This window comes from Stegostoma tigrinum, chromosome 11, assembly GCF_030684315.1.
Source record: "Stegostoma tigrinum isolate sSteTig4 chromosome 11, sSteTig4.hap1, whole genome shotgun sequence".
Classification (NCBI taxonomy): domain Eukaryota; kingdom Metazoa; phylum Chordata; class Chondrichthyes; order Orectolobiformes; family Stegostomatidae; genus Stegostoma; species Stegostoma tigrinum.
The window spans coordinates 24843482-24862771 of record NC_081364.1 but is presented as its reverse complement, the minus strand read 5'-3'; the positions used below and the strand labels follow the sequence as shown (position 1 = coordinate 24862771).

Below are 19290 nucleotides of genomic sequence, written 5' to 3'. Positions count from 1 at the left end.
TGGTCTGTAACATTACTAATATTCTGAGACTAGATGTCTAAGTAACTTTCCAAGATCCTATTTTGGGGTCAAAGTTGCTTCTGCATTAATGATAACTTCCTTTAAAAAACTTTTTCGTTTCCTCACAGCATCAGGAGTGGATGAAGTAAGGGACCTTGAAATCTGATTCCCTACTTATATATAGTCAAGTCCAAGAAATTTACTTTTGCTAGGTATTCCTATTTGAATACACTTGGAGTAAATGACTGCTAGTTCTAAGATTGTTCCTTAACAGGTTATTCACAGAAGAAAACTGTTTTGAAATAGAAAATTTAAAAAACCTTAAAAAGTATATTAAAATAATGAGATCGTAAGAACTGCAGAGGCTGCAGACACAGATAACACAGTTTCAAACTGGAGGACACAGCAGGCCAGGCAGCATCACAGGAACAGGAAAGCTGACGTTTTGGGCTGGGACCCTTCTTCAGATTTCTGTTCCTCTGATGCTGCCTGGCCTGCTGCGTTCTTCCAGCTCCACACTTAGTAATTTGTTTTAAGATACTGTTTTTTACAGGTAGACAAATGATATTTTGCATACATCCTTCTTTCCTAAAAAAGGTTGAGCCAATTTCAAATTTTCCAGAGTGGCACAACCAAAATCCATTTATCTGTATATTTAGCAATCTGTATGAATCAATGTAAATAGATCCTTTCAGCAGGATTAATTTAAGCTACAACTTTTGAAAGAATGAATGCATCTTGAAAGCACTTTGCATGTTCAGACTGCTCGAATGTGAAAATAAATGCTTTACTTCTATATCATTCATAGTTGATGGGAAATGTTCATCCTGGAGACCAGTTACTAGTGGTGTACCGCAAGGGTCGGTGTTGGGTCCACTGCTGTTTGTCATTTTTATAAATGACCTGGATGAGGGCGTAGAAGGATGGGTTAGTAAATTTGCAGACAACACTAAGGTCGGTGGAGTTGTGGATAGTGACGAAGGATGCTGTAGGTTGCAGAGAGACATAGATAAGCTGCAGAGCTGGGCTGAGAGGTGGCAAATGGAGTGTAATGCAGACAAGTGTGAGGTGATGCACTTTGGTAGGAGTAACCGGAAGGCAAAGTACTGGGCTAAGGGTAAGATTCTTAGCAGTGTAGATGAGCAGAGAGATCTCGGTGTCCATGTACACAGATCCTCGAAAGTTGCCACCCAGGTTGACAGGGCTGTTAAGAAGGCATACAGTGTTTTAGCTTTTATTAATAGAGGGATCGAGTTCCGGAACCAAGAAGTTATGGTGAAGCTGGACAAAACTTTGGTGTGGCCGCACTTGGAGTATTGTGTACAGTTCTGGTCACCACATTACAAGAAGGATGTGGAAGCTTTGGAAAGGGTGCAGAGGAGATTTACTAGGATGTTGTCTGGTATGGAGGGAAGGTCTTACGAGGAAAGGCTGAGGGACTTGAGGCTGTTTTCATTCGAGAGAAGAAGGTTGAGAGGTGACTTAATTGAAACACAAAATAATCAGAGGGTTAGATAGAGTGGATAGGGAGAGCCTTTTTCCTAGGATGGTGACGGCGAGCACGAGGGGGCATAGCTTTAAATTGAGGGGTGAAAGTTATAGGACAGATGTCAGAGGTAGTTTCTTTACTCAGAGAGTAGTAAGGGAATGGAACGCTTTGCCTGCAACGGTAGTAGATTCGCCAACTTTAGGTACATTTAAGTCGTCATTGGACAAGCATATGGACGTACATGGAATAGTGTAGGTTAGATGGGCTTGAGATCGGTATGACAGGTCGGCACAACAGAGGGCCGAAGGGCCTGTACTGTGCTGTAACGTTCTATGTTCTAAAAATGCTCCTTCTTATTTTCAGCATTCACTTATTGCTGGAAATTCTAAATAGCCTACCCTTACCACCCTGGTATCAAAAGGACAAGATCTTTTGGCATTAGTGCCTAATGCTATACATGTTGATGTTGCCAGTTTAACAATTAGCACCTCAGGGCACTATGCATGGTGATCTACTGGATTGCTCTTGTATTTTCCATAAATATTGAGTCCGAATACTTTGGAATTTGCTATGCTATTTTACAATGCTTTTGCAACATGCATCAATATGGAGAGTTTTACTTGACTCTAATTGCAAAAGCAGGTAGATTCTTCACAGGCAAACATTTACTTTCTAAAGAACTCTGAAGAGACAAATATCGAAAGGCAAATAAAGAACAATTGTTAGTTGTAAAAAAAAGGGCAGCCATGAAAATCTACTTAATAACTATACTTCGACTTGATGTGAGGTGCCAGAGTTGGACCGGGGTGGACAAGGTCAGAAGTCACACGACACCAGGTTATAGCCCGAAAGGTTTATTTGAAATCACAAGCTTTCACAGCGCTGCTCCTTCGTCAGGTGAAGTCATTTTTTTCTTGACTACAAAGAAAGCAAGATACCACTGCTGCCAATTTCTCAACATTGTATTTAAAATGTATTAATTAATATTTACAAGAGTCAGCACAGAACTAGCTTAAAGGAGAGCATTTTAAAACATTCATTTTAAAATATTATTTGAATTTTTAATATTCACCTTCAAATTCCAATATAAAATTTGTTTTATCATATAATCATAGATTGGAATAAGGGGATATCTTCTTCACGTCTTTCTGATTTTAAGACTCAAATTGTTAAGGCAGGAGGAATCTCATCACAGAATTAATAGAGATAACAAGGTGTAGAGCTGGATGAACACAGCAGACCAAGCAGCATCAGAGGAGCAGGAAGGCTGACGTTTTTGGCCTACACCCTTACATTTGTACTTCACTCACCAACATTTATCAGTTTTTTTGGTTCCTTTTTCAGCTGATTAAATAACTGTGGTTACAGAGGTGACTGTGTCAGCTTTAGCAACTCTGTCATTTTATCTTTTTGTCAGTTAAAAAAAATGTGTGCCTGAGAGACTTAAAGGGAACAAATCTCTGCAACATTTTCGTAATAAAGCGAATGTGAATGGGGGGGCTGACAAGGAGTTTATTTTGTAAAGGATTCTTATTTAATTCGCTGATAATTGCTAATAAGAAATAATATTAATATCTGGAGGCCAAAACTATATAAGGGGAGTGATAATTTACAAGCAATATTCACCTTTGCGATTGTGAAAATCAAGAGATTTAACACAACAGGAAAAACAGACTCTGTTAAGTTTATCTCATTCAATTTGTCAGAGTGAATCCAAGCAGGATGCTTGTTCCAAGAATGTTGAGGAAAAGTGACACAAAGCACAGCACTTAAGTTATTGTAAGTGGTTTTGAAAAGTAGGAGATGATGACTAGAGAGATGGTCTGGTGGTATCTAATTGGTTGGGGGGGTGGTGGAAAGTTGGGGGGGAAGGAAGTGAGGTAAGTATGGGATAAGGTCAATAGTTATTTTTCAGAAGTGGAGTTAGTGTGGGAAAGAAGGATTCCATTTCATGGGGCATTGGCATCAGTTTTGAAACCGGGGGGGGGGGGAATCTGTACTGTTGGGATGGTCTCCACCTGAACCGATCTGGAACCAGTGTTCAAGCGAAAAGGATAAATAGGGTGGTCAGTAGGACTTTAAACTAGCGAGTCGGGGGCGAGGAAGGGAAAGTGAAAGAGACGGAGTATGGAGTTAAATGGAAAGATAAGCAACAGGATAGCATGTGTACAGGTGGATTTAAGCTCGAGGCAGACTGGGAATACAGCAAAAAGGAAGGATAACTTAAGACATCTTGGGATTTCCAACCTCTCTAATAATGATAGGAAAGCTAGCATTAAGACACTTTATCTAAATGCTCGTAGTAATCACAACAAAGTAGATGAATTAACAGCACAAATCCTCTTGAATGACTATGATGTGGTAGGCATCACAGAGACATGGTTGCAGGGAGCTCAGGCAGTTAAACATCCAAGGATTCACAACATATCGAAAAGACAGGGAAGTGGGCAGAGGGGTTGGGGTTGCCTTGTTAGTTAAGAATGAAATTAAATCTATGGTGCTGAATGACGCAGAGTCAGATGATGTGGAGTCTGTGTGGGTGGAGATGAGGAACCACAAAGGCAAAAAAACCATAATGGGAGTTATGTACAGACCTCCTAACAGAGATCAGGACCAGGAGCGCAAGATGCACCGAGAAATAAATAGGGCATGTCAGAAAGGCAGGGTCACGGTGATCATGGGGGACTTCAATATGCAGGTGGATTGGGTGAATAATGCTGCTGGTGGATCCAAAGAAAGCATTCATGGAGTGTTTGTAGGGTGGCTTTTTGGAGCAGCTTGTGGTGGAGCCCACAAGGGAGCAGGCTATTCTGGACTTAGTGCTATGTAATGAGCCAGACTTTATAAAAGACCTTAAAGTAAGGGAACACTTAGGAGGCAGCGATCATAATATGGTAGAGTTCAGTCTGCAGTTTGAAAGAGGAGGCAAAATTGGATGTAATGCTGTTACAGTTAAATAAACGTAATTACAGGGGCATGAGAGAAGAATTGATGAAAATCGACTGGAAGCAGAGCCTAGCGGGGAAGACAGTAGACCAACAATGGCAGGAGTTTCTGCGTGTAATTGAGGACACAGTACAGAGGTTCATCCCAAAGAAAAGAAAGATTATCCGGGGTGGGATTAGACAGCCATGGCCGACAAAGGAAGTCAGGAAATATATCAAAGAAAAAGAGACAGCCTATTAAGTGGCCAAGAGCACTGGGAAATCAGAAGATTGGGAAGGCTACAAAAACAGACAGAGGATAACAAAGACAGAAATAAGGAAGGAGAAGATCAGATATGAAGGTAGGCTAGCTAGTAATACTAGAAATGATAGTAAAAGCTTCTTTCAATACATAAGAAACAAACGAGAGGCAAAAGTAGATATTGGGCCGCTCCAAATTGATGCTGGAATGCTAGTGATGGGAGATAAGGAAATAGCTGAAGAACTTAATAAGTACTTTGTGTCAGTTTTCACAGTGGAAGACATGAGTAGTATGCCAATAATTAGGGAGAGCCGGAGGCAGAGTTGAGTATAGTAGGCATTACAAAAGAGAAAGTGCTAGAAAAGCTAAAGGGTCTAAAAATTGATAAATCTCCTGGCCCTGATGGGCTACATCCTAGAGTTCTGAGGGAGGTGGCTGAGGAAATAGCGAAGGCTTTGGTCGTGATCTTTCAAAAGTCACTGGAGTCAAGGGAAGTCCCAGATGATTGGAAAATTGATGTTGTAACTCCCTCGTTTAAGAAAGGATCAAGGCAAAATATGGAAAATTATAGGCCGATTAGCCCAACCTCAGTAGTTGGTAAAATTCTAGAATCCATTGACAAGGATGAGATTTCTAAATTCCTGGAAGTGCAGGGTCATATTAAAACAAGTCAGCATGGTTTTAGTAAGGGGAGGTCATGCCTGACAAACCTGTTACAATTCTTTGAAGAGGTAACAAGTAGGTTAGACCAGGGAAACCCAGTGGATGTTATCTATCTAGACTTCCAAAAAGCCTTTGATACAGTGCCTCACGGGAGGCTGCTGAGCAAGGTGAGGGCCCATGGTGTTCAAGGTGAGCTACTCGCTTGGATTGAGGATTGGATGTCTGGCAGAAGGCAGAGAGTTAGGATAAAAGGCTCTTTTTCAGAATGGCAACCGGTGACAAGTGGTGTCCCGCAGGGTTCAGTGTTGGGGCCACAGCTGTTCATTTTATATATTAATGATCTGGATGAAGGGACTGGGGCATTCTGGCGAAGTTTGCCGATGATACGAAGATCGGTGGACAGGCAGGCAGTACCGAGGAGGTGGGGAAGCTGCAGAAGGATTTAGACAGTTTAGGAGAGTGGTCCGGGAAATGGCTGATGAAATTAAATGTGAGTAAATGTGAGGTTTTGCACTTTGGAAGAAAGAATACAGGCATGGACTATTTTCTAAACGGTGAGAAAATTCGCAAATCAGAAGTGCAAAGGGATCTGGGAGTGTTGGTCCAGGATTCTCTAAAGGTTAACTTGCAGGTAGAGTCCATAATTAAGAAAGTGAATGTAATGTTGTCGTTTATCTCAAAAGGGTTGGAATATAAAAGCAGCAATGTGCTTCTGAGACTTTATAAAGCTCTAGTTAGGCCCCATTTAGAATACTGTGTCCAATTTTGGGCCCTACACCTCAGGAAGGACATACTAGCCCTGGAGCGTGTCCAGTGGAGATTCACACGGATGATCCCTGGAATAGTAGGTTTAATGTATGATGAACGGCTAAGGATCCTGGGATTGTACTCATTAGAGTTTAGAAAGTTGAGGAGAGATCTGATAGAAACTTACAGGATAATGTATGGTTTAGAAGGGGTGGATGCTAGGAAGTTGTTTCTGTTAGGCAGAGAGACTAGGACCTGCGGGCACAGCCTTAAAATTAGAGGGGATAAATTTAAAACTGAAATGAGCCGACATTTCTTCAGCCAGAAAGTGCGGGCTTGTGGAATTCATTGCTGCAGAGTGCAGTAGAGGCCGGGACGTTGGATGCCTTCAAGGCAGAGATCGACAAATTCTTGATCTCACAAGGAATCAAGGGCTACGGGGAGAGTGCAGGGAAGTGGTGTTGAAATGCCCATCAGCCATGATTTAAATGGCGGAGTGGACTTGATGGGCCGAATGGCCTTACTTCCACTCCTATGTCTTATGGTCTTATGGAGTTGCCCAGCAGAAAGTTCCATTTGCCAGGCAATTCCTTCAGGTGTGCTACAAAGGAACTCAGTACAGTTCCCTTGCACCGCTCCTAACTACGGTGGCATGATGACACTCTGGCCAGCAGAAAATCCAGGCCATTGGTTGTCCTACCTGGAACTGTTCAACATGTTCTTCTGAAAAGTTGTTGGAGGAACTCTGTTTTTGACATGTGATTGCTTGGTTCGAATGAAACAAGAGACTAGTGTGTTCCATTCCATTAATATAAATTATTGCTGTTAAAATAAAGTCAGTGTGACTTATGTTTGAGTGGACCCTATTTGGAATCCATTAAGCATATGTAAATATTTAATTACACTTGAACATGATTGGCTCAAATATAATTAACAAACAAGATTTCTTATGGCAGTGGTAGATATCTACCTCTGAGCCAGGAGGCACGAGTTCAAATCCGACCTGCTCGAGAAGTGTATAACAACAACTCTGAACAGATGGATTAGAAAATATTTCTAATTAACAAACAAGAGACAAACACCCCTACCAAAATGTGTAAAAGTAGTAAATATAATTGAAAACTACCAACTGAAATTCATCACTCTACTAAAATCATGAGAAGTGAAAACAAAGTACAAAATCTATTCAGGATAAATCTAAGTTATCCTTAAATATTAAATGTAGATAGACTTTTGTTGTGTCTTTCATCAAGCCCTAAGTTTTATGTCTGCCTGTCACACACACACACATCCAATAACATGTACATACACAAAAAATTGAATGGGCAGTCTAGGGGAATAAAAAACATGTAACTAATGATGCATGTCCACTCCAGTAAATGCAGAGCAATTGTCATGCATATTAAGCATCAATGATCATCAGGCACTCCTTTTGAACTTGCAAATCTCCAACTGAACTTGCAAACTCAGGCAGACAAAACTCAAGCACAACAAATTTTACACTTGTTAACCTGAAGATTGTTGTCGGAGTAAGTGCACCTTTCTCAGTGAAGTCTGTAAAAGGTGGTGTCAGAAAAGAAACATTGCAAAAACAGAATTAATGTCCATTAGAGAAACAACTATGGTTCACAATAAAACCAAAACTAAATGGGTAGTGCCTGGCCACAGAACAACCTGGAGCTAGAGAAACTGGTTGCCATGATGTGGCAATGGTAAGGAAACTCGGTCAAAACAGTGTAAATTAATTACTTAAATGATTCCCCAGTTGGGAGAAATCATGCCAATTCAACACCCCAAATCGCACGGCATTAATTCAGAAAGGGAACTCAGAAGAAAGTCAAGTCCTCATTGCCTAAATCTGCTCACATCAGAGCCTGAAGTCAAACTGCAAAGCGACAATACCACTATTGGCCTGTCAAAAGGGAGCAAATCCAATGCTGCAAACCATCCAGGATGAACCTGGAAGCTCCAAGAACTGAAGATTGATTGCCAGGAAACTGCTGTTTCTGGGTAAAAAGAAAATCAGAGGGGCATTTATTTTTTAAGTTGCCATGTTCTTTAAATTCTTTTATATCTGGGAAAAAGAAATATTCAAAGTGGGGCGGGGGTGAGGAGAGTAAGAGGGTAAGGCTCTTTGGCTTACAATTAAACATCATCCAACGGGGTAATGAAGTTTTTTCCTTTCCAATTGATGTAGGAGAGCAGTGCCTCGTAAGGGTGAATGTCCTGGCTCACTAAGTGATGAAGTGTCAGAGCAAGCCAATGTGATGAAACCTCCAGGAATACATTTAATCACAGTTGCTAACTCTAAGAAAATCACAACTCCACAAACAGAAAATACTGAACAAACACCTTCTTTGAGTGAGCACTGACTTTGGTAGCATAGAGCACATTTTTGCACAAATTTTTGCACCGTTACATTACCAACGCTTTTATTCACTCATAGCATGTGGGCTTTGAATGACGTGCCTTTCTAGGCCATTTTAGTTAAGAGTTTGCAGATATTAACTGTCATTATGATGGAACAGAACTGTGGGCACTGCTACGGACATTTTCAATTTTTAATTTGCACTTGCGTTTTTTAATAAAATGACTGATATAGGCCATAATAAAAGGCGGCAGATGTAAATTTAATATTATGTGGTAAAATCCTGTGTGGGACCAATGGAAAATCACGCCTGCAGAATGTCAGAAGAAAAGGTAACCGAAAAATGGGGCTGACTATTGATGTGAGTGCGTAGTGGGAGGTGGTGTACTGGCTTGGATTCAAGCTGTGCATTATGAATATCAAAATTGAAGGACCACACACTTGTCACGCCTGCATTGCAGATAACAGCTTATTCTTGTTCTGTGCACTAGAAGCCAAGCAACCAGGAAGCCAGGCAGAAGGAAACAAGACAATAAGTATTCTGTCACTGAGTGCTGCCAGCTAACCACCAAAGGAAACAAACTAATCTGCGAAAGCCAACAATCCCAGAATCATCACTCACTGGCCAGCATTTACTGCCCATTTCCAGTTGCTGTTGAGAAGGTGGTGGTGAGCAACTTTCTTGATTTGCTGTAGTCTCCATTCTTAAGTTGACCCATAATGCTGTTAGGGAGGGAATTTCAGGATTTTTGACCCAAAATAGACAGCGTCTATTGTCAGTGCATATCCCTTATAGACAGTAAAGGAGCGGCAATGTTTTTCCAAGTCAGGATGATAAATGGCTTGGAGGGGAATTTGCAGATGGTGGTGTTCCCATGTATCTGCTGCCATTGTCCTTCGAGATGGAAGTGGCTGTAAGTTTGGACAGTGCTGTCTATGGATCTTTGGTGAATTTCTACAGCACATCTTGTACATAGTACACATTGCTGCTATGAGCACCGGTGGTGAGGTGAGTGGATGTTTGTGGATGTGGTGCCAATCAAGTGGACTGCTTTGACCTAGATGGTGTCAAGCTTCTGGTGTGTTTTTGGAGCTGCACCTATCCAGGCAAATGCTGAGTATTCCATCACACTCCTGACTTATTCGTTATAGATGATGAATAAGCTTTGAGGACTCAGGAGGGGAGTTACTTGCCACAGTATTCCTAGCCTCACTTTCACCTCACCTCTAGAATTCAGCTCTTTTGACCATATTTGAACCAAGGCTGTAATGATGTCAGAAGCCGAGTGACCCTGGTGGATCCCAAACTGGGTGTCAGTGCTCAAGTGCTGCTTGATAGCACTGTTGTTGATACCTTCCATTACGTTATTGATATTTGAGACTAGTCTGATGGGGTAGTAATTGGCCAGGTGGGATTTGTCCTGCTTTGTGTGTATGGGACATAGTTGGGTAATTTTCCACTTTGTCGGGTAGATGCCAGTGTTGTAACTGTGCTGGAAGAGCTTGGCTAGGGAGTAGCAAGTTCTGGAGCACAAGTCTTCTGTTCTACTGCTAGAATTAGCCCATTGCCTTTGCACTATCCAGTGCCTCCAAATGTTTCTTGATGTCACATGGGGTGAATCGAATTGGCTGAATTGACCGATCAACTAATCAATATTCTACTAGCTACTCATCGCAAACAATTCAGAGATACTGATCCTACATCTTTTAACATTTTATCATTTTTGATCTCACTTTTCATTCCCAGTATAGGTGTACATTTGTTGCAATGTTAATTCTTTCTGAGTTGAATAACTAATAACAGTAATCCAAGAACGCTTGGTTACTATTGGCTTATTCTAAAACATGAATTGATTTAGTTTGGGAGAAAGGCCTCCCACAAGTGAGGGAACTTTTTAACTTAAACTTGTAATCAACTGAGAAGACTGGGAATAAAGAAGGGCAGCCAGTTAATCTCACATCAGCAAGGAGCTTAAAGACTTGGGTATCTATCTAGAACTGTCATAGCTTGGGGAACCTAACTCTCAGTTGGAACAGGAGATTCCTTTCCTGCAAAACATCAGCAAGCATCAGTCCTGGAGATAACACCAAACTCACATCATCCTTTCATTCCCACTACTGAGCCAAAGTGCTTGGATTGCCTCCTAAACTTCACTTCACCCCAACTCCCCACAGAACAGAGAGATATTTAAAATGGATCAGACAGCTCACTCCCCTCTGGCTAGCAGGAATTTTGACTTCAAATTGCACTTCTAAATCTATAATTAACCACCATCCCCAACCCCTACCATCTGAACAGAGTATACTAGACAAATTAAGGCATTGAAAGACTATTCATCTCACATCCAGAATGGAAGTACTGTTTGAACCAAACTTCCCTCTCGTGTACTCTCTCAGAGAATATAATGTCGATTGTTATTCAGTACAACTTCACTGATATACACAGCTAAGTTGACAGCACGTTGTCACACCCTGCTTCCTGTAAGGAAGCCATTCCATTCTCCCAATTTTACCTTTGTTGTATCGTTCCAAATAAATGCTGTGTCTCACAATGGTATTCTGACATGTCTCCCTTTTTTCCCCCCCTCAATCAAGGACTTCTCTTCCTGCACTGCCCCCACCACTTCCAATGTGGTGCACAGTACAGTGTCCAACCCATTTCCTACACTTCTGCCCTCATCTCTCCCCCAACAATAGGGCTCACTTTTTCCACCCAGGAGCTTCCTTTTTCAAAAAGAAGCTCTGCCATTTCTTCTGTCTACAAACAAGACTTCCTTGTCTCTCTCCTCAGCATTCTGAAGGGACAGGAACCTTCACAACATCCTGGCCCATTCCTCTATTAGCCCGACACCTCAGCCTTCCATTCCCACGTCACTTTCTCATGCAATTGCAGGACATGTGACACATGACCTTGCCACGGCGCATTAACTTGCACATTTGTCAATCCATCCTACTATATTCACTGCTAACAACGTGGTCTCCTCCACAATGGTTATGCATTTGGCCTCCCCATCGCTCAACATTCAAGCAATTCCCAAACCTTCCAGTTCCTTACTATTTCAATTCATCATCAAGCTCTCATGCTTGCACTTCCAGTGAAACACTAAAAAGCTGAAGGAACAGCTCTTCATTTTCTGTTTATGTAATTTACAGCTTTCTGGACTCAACCAAATGTTTAATAACTTCAGTCCATGGATTCCATCTTCCTGCTTGATATCCCCCTTCCTACCCACCATGACTTTCCCTTCTCTTCCACTTGATACATGCCATATTTTTTTAACAGCATAGAACCCATCAATTTTCATCTTCTTACAGTTCTAAACAAGTCATATTAGATGCAAAATGTTAACTGTTTCTCCTGGGTGCTCTGAGACATGCTGAATTTCTCTAGAATTTTCTGCTTTTATTTATTCTCCACCTTATGAGCACAATTCTCAGGAAAAAGAGTACAAAACCTCAGGGAACTTTCCTCCCTGTGAAGCATAATTATTGGAACTGGACCTCAACTCCTCACTAGATTTCTTTTTCTGACTCAGTATAATGCACTCTTCTACTGCTCCGTACAGAGTAGTAACATTCACAGAAATCCCAAACCCAGATTTGTTCTTGCCCACCACACCTACTCTCATTTTCCACTCTCTCCATCTATATTCCTCTTCTCTTCCTGCTTGCACTGTCTCCACAATCCCCTTCCTTCCATCACATTCTTTTCACTGGATCACCCATTTACCACTACTGGCGGAAGATCATTGTGATCGTCAAAGCTTTTGTACTGATGTGCTGGGCTCTATCATTTGGGATAGGTATATTTGTGGACCATCATCCTCCAGTGAGTTGTTTAATTGCCCACGGCCATTCACAACTGCTTGTAGCAGGGCTGTCGAGCTTAGATCTGATCTACTGGTTGTGGACTGCTTAGCACTGTCTACCACTTGTTACTTTTGCTGTTTGGCATGCAAGTTGTCCAGTTTGATAGTTTCACCTAGCTGACGCATTATTTTTAGATAAGTCTGGTGCAGTTCCTGGCATACCCTCCTGCACACTCTACTGAACCAGGGCAATTCCTTTGCTTAATGGATGAGTGGGGAATATGCAAGGTCATGAGGTTGCAGAATGTGTTGGAGTCCAGAGTTCAACTTGTGCCCTTGCAACCCTCAGTGCTTCTTCCAAGTGTTGTTCAATATGGAAGAAAATGGGTTCATCAGTTGAGGGAGGACAGTATATAATTATCCGTAGGAGGTTTCCTTGTCCATGTTTAACCTGATGCCATGAGTCAATGTTGAGAAGTCCCAGGGCAATTCCCTTCTAAATACATACCACTGAGCACTATCTCTGCTGTGTCGCTCCTGGATGATGAGAGTGATATCTGGGACTTGCCTGTAAGGTATGATTGCATGCGAATGACTATGGCATGTGTATGACTGTTGCTTGACTAGTCTGGGAGACAGGTCTTCATATTATGGCACTAGTCCCCAGATGTTAGTGAGGAGGACTCAGCAAGATTGAAGGGCTTGGTTTGCTGAGTTTGTTGTTGCTAGGTGGTCTGTCCAGTTTCATTGCTTTGTTGAGGCTTTGTAGCCATTGATACAAGTACAACTGGATTGCTAGGCTATTTCGGAGGGCATGTGAGAGTCAACTATGTTGCTGCGAAGCTGGAGTCACAGGTAGGCCAGGCCAGGTGAGGATAGCAAACTTCCTTCCCTGAAGAACATCAGTGAAACTGATGGGATTTTCCAGTATTCAGAGATGGGTTGTGTTGCTGAATCTTATGGTACTATAACCTAACATGGAGTGGGCCCTTTAATGTAAGGAAGTGGCAAAATTTTGTGCCTTGCAAGTAGATGTCTATCATACAATAACTGTAGACTAAGAATGTGGATTTCACAATGTTCAGTTGAGAAACAGTTTTGATTGAAGCGCTATAAATGGTTCAAGTTAAGCAGAGGCCACCCTCAAATTTCATTGTTTTGGAATGTGTAAAAGTTTAAATCACAACAGATTTAAAATTTAAAATACAGTTTTTTTGGTAAGCTATACTTCTAGTACCAGTTTACAGAGACGACAGAGAATTAAACCTTTACTTTCTCAGTAGGATATCAAAATTCTACAATACATTATAAAAGAATAATAAAAAGAAGTAAACTTACTGGATAAGTATATCAATATTCACATTATGGTGAACATATTACTCGAAATATTTGCAAATTTGAACTGAAATCTATCACGTTTAAAAATTAATTTGCAGTATTTGTACCATGTTATGCAAAATGCTATATGATGTACATCAAAACACTGAATTTAGTATTTCTGAAACCTAAAAGTATTACAATCACTTAACAGTTTTGAAATCAATTTCCTTTCCTTTCCCTTAAAAAAGGCAATAAATCTCAGTCTTCAGATTTCAGCCTATCTGAGCCTGATACAGTATATGCCATGAGCTTATGCCATGAGCTTAGAGATTTGAAAACTTGCAGACTTACAACATATTGTTAGTTGGATTGTAAACTGATAAGTATTTTCTGCAACAGGAATACTGTCCTTCTTTTGGAAGCTGATGTTCTCTTTTAAAACGTTGACAAAAGGTTGAGAGGAGGTCAATATTTGTAGAGCATCCAGCAATAGAAAATAACAGAGTACAGCTTCACCATTACCCAATATTTAATATGCAAAGCTCATATTTTAAAAATGGGAGGAAGGACAGAGTTGCAATATTGTAAGAAAAGCATACCTGTAGAAATACTGACAAAATAAAACCTACTGACTACAGTATAGTGATTTGAACGAGGTAGATCATATTGACTATGATTGGGGTTGTTAACTGGGACCAATCAGGGAGCCCTCTGTAACAGATATAAAGAGGAGATTCACATTTTCCTTGCTTCAGGGATGAACTCCAAACTGGCTGGCCACATGTAAATAAAGGGTGACTTGGTGATAGCATACTAGTCTCTATAAAGTTGTTTCAGTGGCAATGGGAGAAAAAAGTACGTACCTGAAGAACATTCATTTGCAACAGTCATATTTGAGTTAGTATAAACATTTCTGGCATCATGCCTTTATTTGTGATGTTTGACTCATTCATTCCTGTCCTATCAAAACTAGAACAGCTGATGGTAATGGCGGAAACAGAAAGGCTATCGTAACCAGGATTGAAACTTTTCTGGACTGGGTGAGACCAGATCACTGTAGAATATGGCATATTACTATGGGGAGCAAGTGTGATTTTCCCCCAAGTAAAGGTTGCTGCCAGATACTGGCTAAGCTCCACCAGGGTCATCCAGGGGTTTTCAAGATGAATACGTAAGCAATAAGTTAGTTATGTCTGGTGGCCAGGGTTGGATGCTGACAGAGCCATATTGGTGGGGGCAATGCCCAGAATGCAAACAAGGACAATAATTGCTGCCACTGGTGTCACCACATTTGTGGAAAGGGCTGGGTAAACACTGGGCTCGGTTACATGTTGCCGACGCTAGTCCTTTCATAGGCTTGATGTTCCTGGTCATTGTGGAGGCCCAACGTGGTTGGGCATGTGGAGGGTTCATTCGATAAACTTGAGGATGATGAGTGAAAAGTTGCAAACATCGTTTGTGATACAGTGAATCCCAGAAGTATCGGTCACAGACAATGAGACATCATTTACCAGCAGAGAATTTGAGTATTTCCTGAAATCAAATGGCACTTGGCACGATTCGGGCAGCTCCACAGCATCCATCATTCACTCGAAACCAAACTGTCTGCGTTTCTGTTCCATTATAGGACTAGTCCTCATGCAACTACAGGGATAGCTCCAGCAGCGTTGTTGATAGGCAGAAGACTTCAAGTTAAACCTGCTATTCCCAGGCCTGGGGATCAGGATGAAACAGCAGGAGAAATGCCAATGCTGGACACAAGGCTCTGCTAAGCAAGAGAGACAGTTTACTTCTGGGGACAAAAGTTTGGTGCCAGAACCATGGAAATGGCCCTGCATGGGTGAGGTGAGATTGAAGCAAGTTCAAGTCCTGTGACATGCAAATTTCAAGGGAAGGTGAGGCAGTCCTGAACAAACATGTGCGTCACCTGAAAAGGTGCCACCTCATAAATGGGGCAGCATCAAAACACACCACAGCCTGTCTGAATCTGTGACCTCTCCCCATCTGCCTGGTGTCAAGGAAACCTTGCTTTCTGAGACTGTTGCACCTTGATACCATTACTGCCTGAGGAAGAGGAGGAAACTCTCCTGAGGTGGTCCAGACACAAGAGATGAGCTACAGGAATCAGGTGAATCTTATTAGCTACGAGATCCTCAGTTGGGGTTGTTAACCTGGGCCAGAGATCCCTGGACAACAGATATAAATGGGAGATTCAGAATCTCCTCACTTTGGGGATTAACTCTGAACTGGCTGTCCACGCATAAATAAAAGGTCATCGGTAACAGGATACTGGCCTCTGTGCAGTTATTTCATATACAGACTTTCATCTTTTGTATATTAAATATGGAGGTTTTGGCAATTGGGGGTGAGAGGATGGTATACGATGTGCTGATGAGGTAGGGGAGGTTTGAAAGTGATAGTCACCGCTACATGACATCACATAATTATAGAACTGTTAAAGTGCAGAAGGAGGCCATTTTGTCAATATCGGCCATTCAGATGAACATTTCGCTTTATGCAATCCTTCTGTCTGTGCACTGTAATCCTGTACATTTGGTCTTTTTGGACAACAATTTAATTCCCTTCTGGATGCTTTAATTGAATCCACCTCCACTCCACTCCTCACAATACATTCTAGGCCTTAATAATATTTTCTCCTATCCTTTTGGCTTCCATTTTCAATTACTTTATATCACTGTCATTTCGTTCCCAAACCATTCATCTCTCAAAAAAAATTCTAAATTGTTCACCTTATTACATTATAACTTGAATTCATTGAATACTTCTTACCAATCTTTTCTGCACTCTTTCTAATACCTTTACAGCCTTTTGAAAGTGTGGTGCCCAGGACTGTGCGCAATACTCTAGCTTGGGTTAACTAGGGTCTCACACAAGTTCAACATAATCTCCTTGCTCCTGTGTTCTATGCCCTTTATTGCTGTGTCATGTTTGTCCAGCCTGTTCTCTGCAAAGGTTATACTAGCTTGGATTTTACAAATTAGTTTCACTGAGTTAATATGAAAAAAACAAATGAAAACATATCTTTTGAATTTAAAAATTGTACAAAGCATCCCAACCTCCTCAATATTCAGCCTGATGCTTCAGGTCTATGATCCTTCGGTATAAAATGTACAATGTACATGTAGGTTGATTAATAATTTGAATATAATTTCTCCGATAAACTGAAAAAGTGTAATTAGTCAAATAGTCGGGGCCTGCCCACAAATCCATGTGAAATGGAGCTTCAAGAGAGCTGAGGACACCATATGTAACTTGCTTTGCCTGCAACAAATGAAGAAAATATAGTAGTAACACAGTAAATATGAAAAATGTCTTTATTTTTCAAGTCGTCAACACGTTACCATGGCCTGACCTTGTGCAGTAAAAATAATTGAAAAGCATTGGAAGGTAGCTCTGGAAAAGTCAGTAATTTGTAATCTGCTTAGCATGCAGTCTTCTGCTACATTGTCAATGCAGTTAAGCATATTTTCCAGATTTTGTGCTGCAGCGTGGAATCCTGGAAGACCTCGGTGGCCTTTATGGCTTCAGCTGTGGAAATGGGTGGCCACTCACCAGATTCTTCAGGGCCACCAGGATGATAACCTTCCTTTTCTTACGTTGATACATTTCGTCCATTTTCCTGATCCTTGCTTCAGAAACGCTGGCGATCATTCGCGTACCTCCGAGTGTGTGTAGTGTCGTTATGTTTGCAAAATAGTATGGCTTCTTGGACATTACAATCAGAGTCAGCTTTTCAATGCCATCCTGCAACAGCAGGTTCTTTGCTTTACTTTCTGTCATTAAATATTTCATCTTTAAGCAGTAAACAGCAATCTAGCAAAAGATAGTAAATCAGTTCCTTTTCATTGATATTAAAAATGTTCCTTGGTGTATATTCATTTCGGATGTGGGTGAGACCATTTTGGAGCTAATATTACAAGTTTGCTATGATTTTGGCTCTAGCATGTCCTGACACCAGTCTGATTGATTTGAACAGTTACACAATAACGTGTGTATACGTTCTGCTAATCCAGAGTTATCAGTCCAGAACTTAGGTTCATCACAGGCATCCTTCTATTAGATTTCCTGTTCTGCCCACAGAATGGCGGATAACCTGATTCAGAGTTTCAAATTATCTGAATTTGACCCGTCATGATTTCATTGTATTTTAATGTAATTAAATTTATTTCAAAATGCTTAAACATACGTGGCTAAATACTTCAAGGTTTTTTATGAATGTTAACGTCAATAATGTTTCACAAAGCAGTTTAAATTCTTATCGCGAAAAATGCTTAGACCATTGATTAATGCTTTTTACTTGCGCAACATCGTTGTATTCTTCAATGGAGATTTTTGAACAATAGACAAAAGTAGCCAAACATAACATAAACCTAGATAATTTAATTCCCCATCTATGATTAGCATCTGCAAAAGATGAAGTATCAGCGACAGTAACTCCGATAAAGCGACATACCACAGCCACATGACTTAGTGCAACAAACTGGGCACCTCTTCTGAAATATTTATTCAATTTAGCGCTTCTGAAAGGAGTTCACTTAGTTGCTGACAAGAAATAATATAGAGTTGGAGTCATACAAGGTATATATGGTCATCTTTAAAAAAGTGAATGAAACATCCCAACCTGCTCAATAGGACTGTGAAAGTTCTGCAATGTGTTTTCAGGGGTGATGACTTAAGTACAACTGGAGCTGAATTCTTCAGTGCAGAGTACTGTGAGCAAATTGCTCTGTCCAAACTCTTTCCACTCGCTTGGTTACTCGATATTTAAACACCCTCGTACTTGCCCTTCGCTACGTCCCAATGTATTGATTTACAGGCAGTTACATCAGCACTTTTCTAAACGACACTAACCTTGACTCTTCAAAGCATTCAGCACGAATGTCGGTCGCTTCCCCCCGCGGCACTTGCCCGGCAGGAGCAGGCGTCACGTTTACCTGGTTGCTGGAGGTAGATGCAGCTTCTCGCCCCCGATCTTGCCGGGCAGGTTTGCGAGCCGCTCCGCTGTGGTCTCAGGTGCTCGTCGGCAGCGGGTCGCCACTGTCACAGGGTTCGCAGCCACGCGCTCCCCCACTGGCAGCACGGGCGATTGTCACAGCGAGGGGCGGGAAGAGGTGGGCTGGAGCGCGTCACTGCGCGAGAGCGCGCGTGCCCGTCAGCGCGGAGCAGGCGCGCCCCCTGGCCTCCCACGGGATCGAAGCTGACGGCCTGGGACGGTCCGCGCGCCGCCTACCCTCCCCGCTCGGACCGACCTTCCCCGAGTTGCTGGGAGGCTCCGCTTTACTGCGCGCGCACACGCAAGCATAAGCGCGGTGTGGTCCACCCGCAACTTTTATTCTCGGCGGTCACGATCCTTACCACCCTTTATTATTGAAGTTTCCTCAAGCTGAGGGGGAGCTCCCAACTTCCCACGCAAATCGCAACTAGCTTGTGACACGCGAAAGCAAGTCTTTACAGGGTTTTTGTTTGCACTTTTGAACGATAGCTCTGCACTCAGCACTTTTTCCAGTTGTAAAATGGTCAGAATGGTTGAACACTCAAGAAACTTACACGGGACAATCCGCATCTGTTAAAAAAATTGACGACTACTTCTCTGCGTCAGAACATTTGTAGTGCAGGAGGATAAAAAGACTTAGTGGCATCGCAGCCTAAATTGAAGTGTCAAAAGCCTGGAACACACAGTACTGTTC

At 41.7% G+C, this 19290-nt stretch overlaps 1 protein-coding gene across 8 annotated transcripts in view; it reads right to left on the bottom strand.

Annotated features, from left to right (window-relative positions):
* Positions 1-18745, bottom strand: part of pparg (peroxisome proliferator-activated receptor gamma) — a 113346-nt gene extending 94601 nt beyond the window's left edge. For 3 of the 8 annotated variants that reach the window (XM_059649836.1, XM_048547866.2, XM_048547869.2), the window contains exon 1: positions 18455-18745. The gene's annotated coding sequence lies outside the window, so the exon portion shown is untranslated. Of the gene's footprint in view, positions 1-18224; positions 18334-18454 lie in introns of those variants that run through there. The other 5 variants (XM_059649837.1, XM_048547867.2, XM_048547870.2 and 2 more) reach the window with 3 other exon arrangements.
* Positions 18746-19290: the final 545 nt, after the last annotated feature.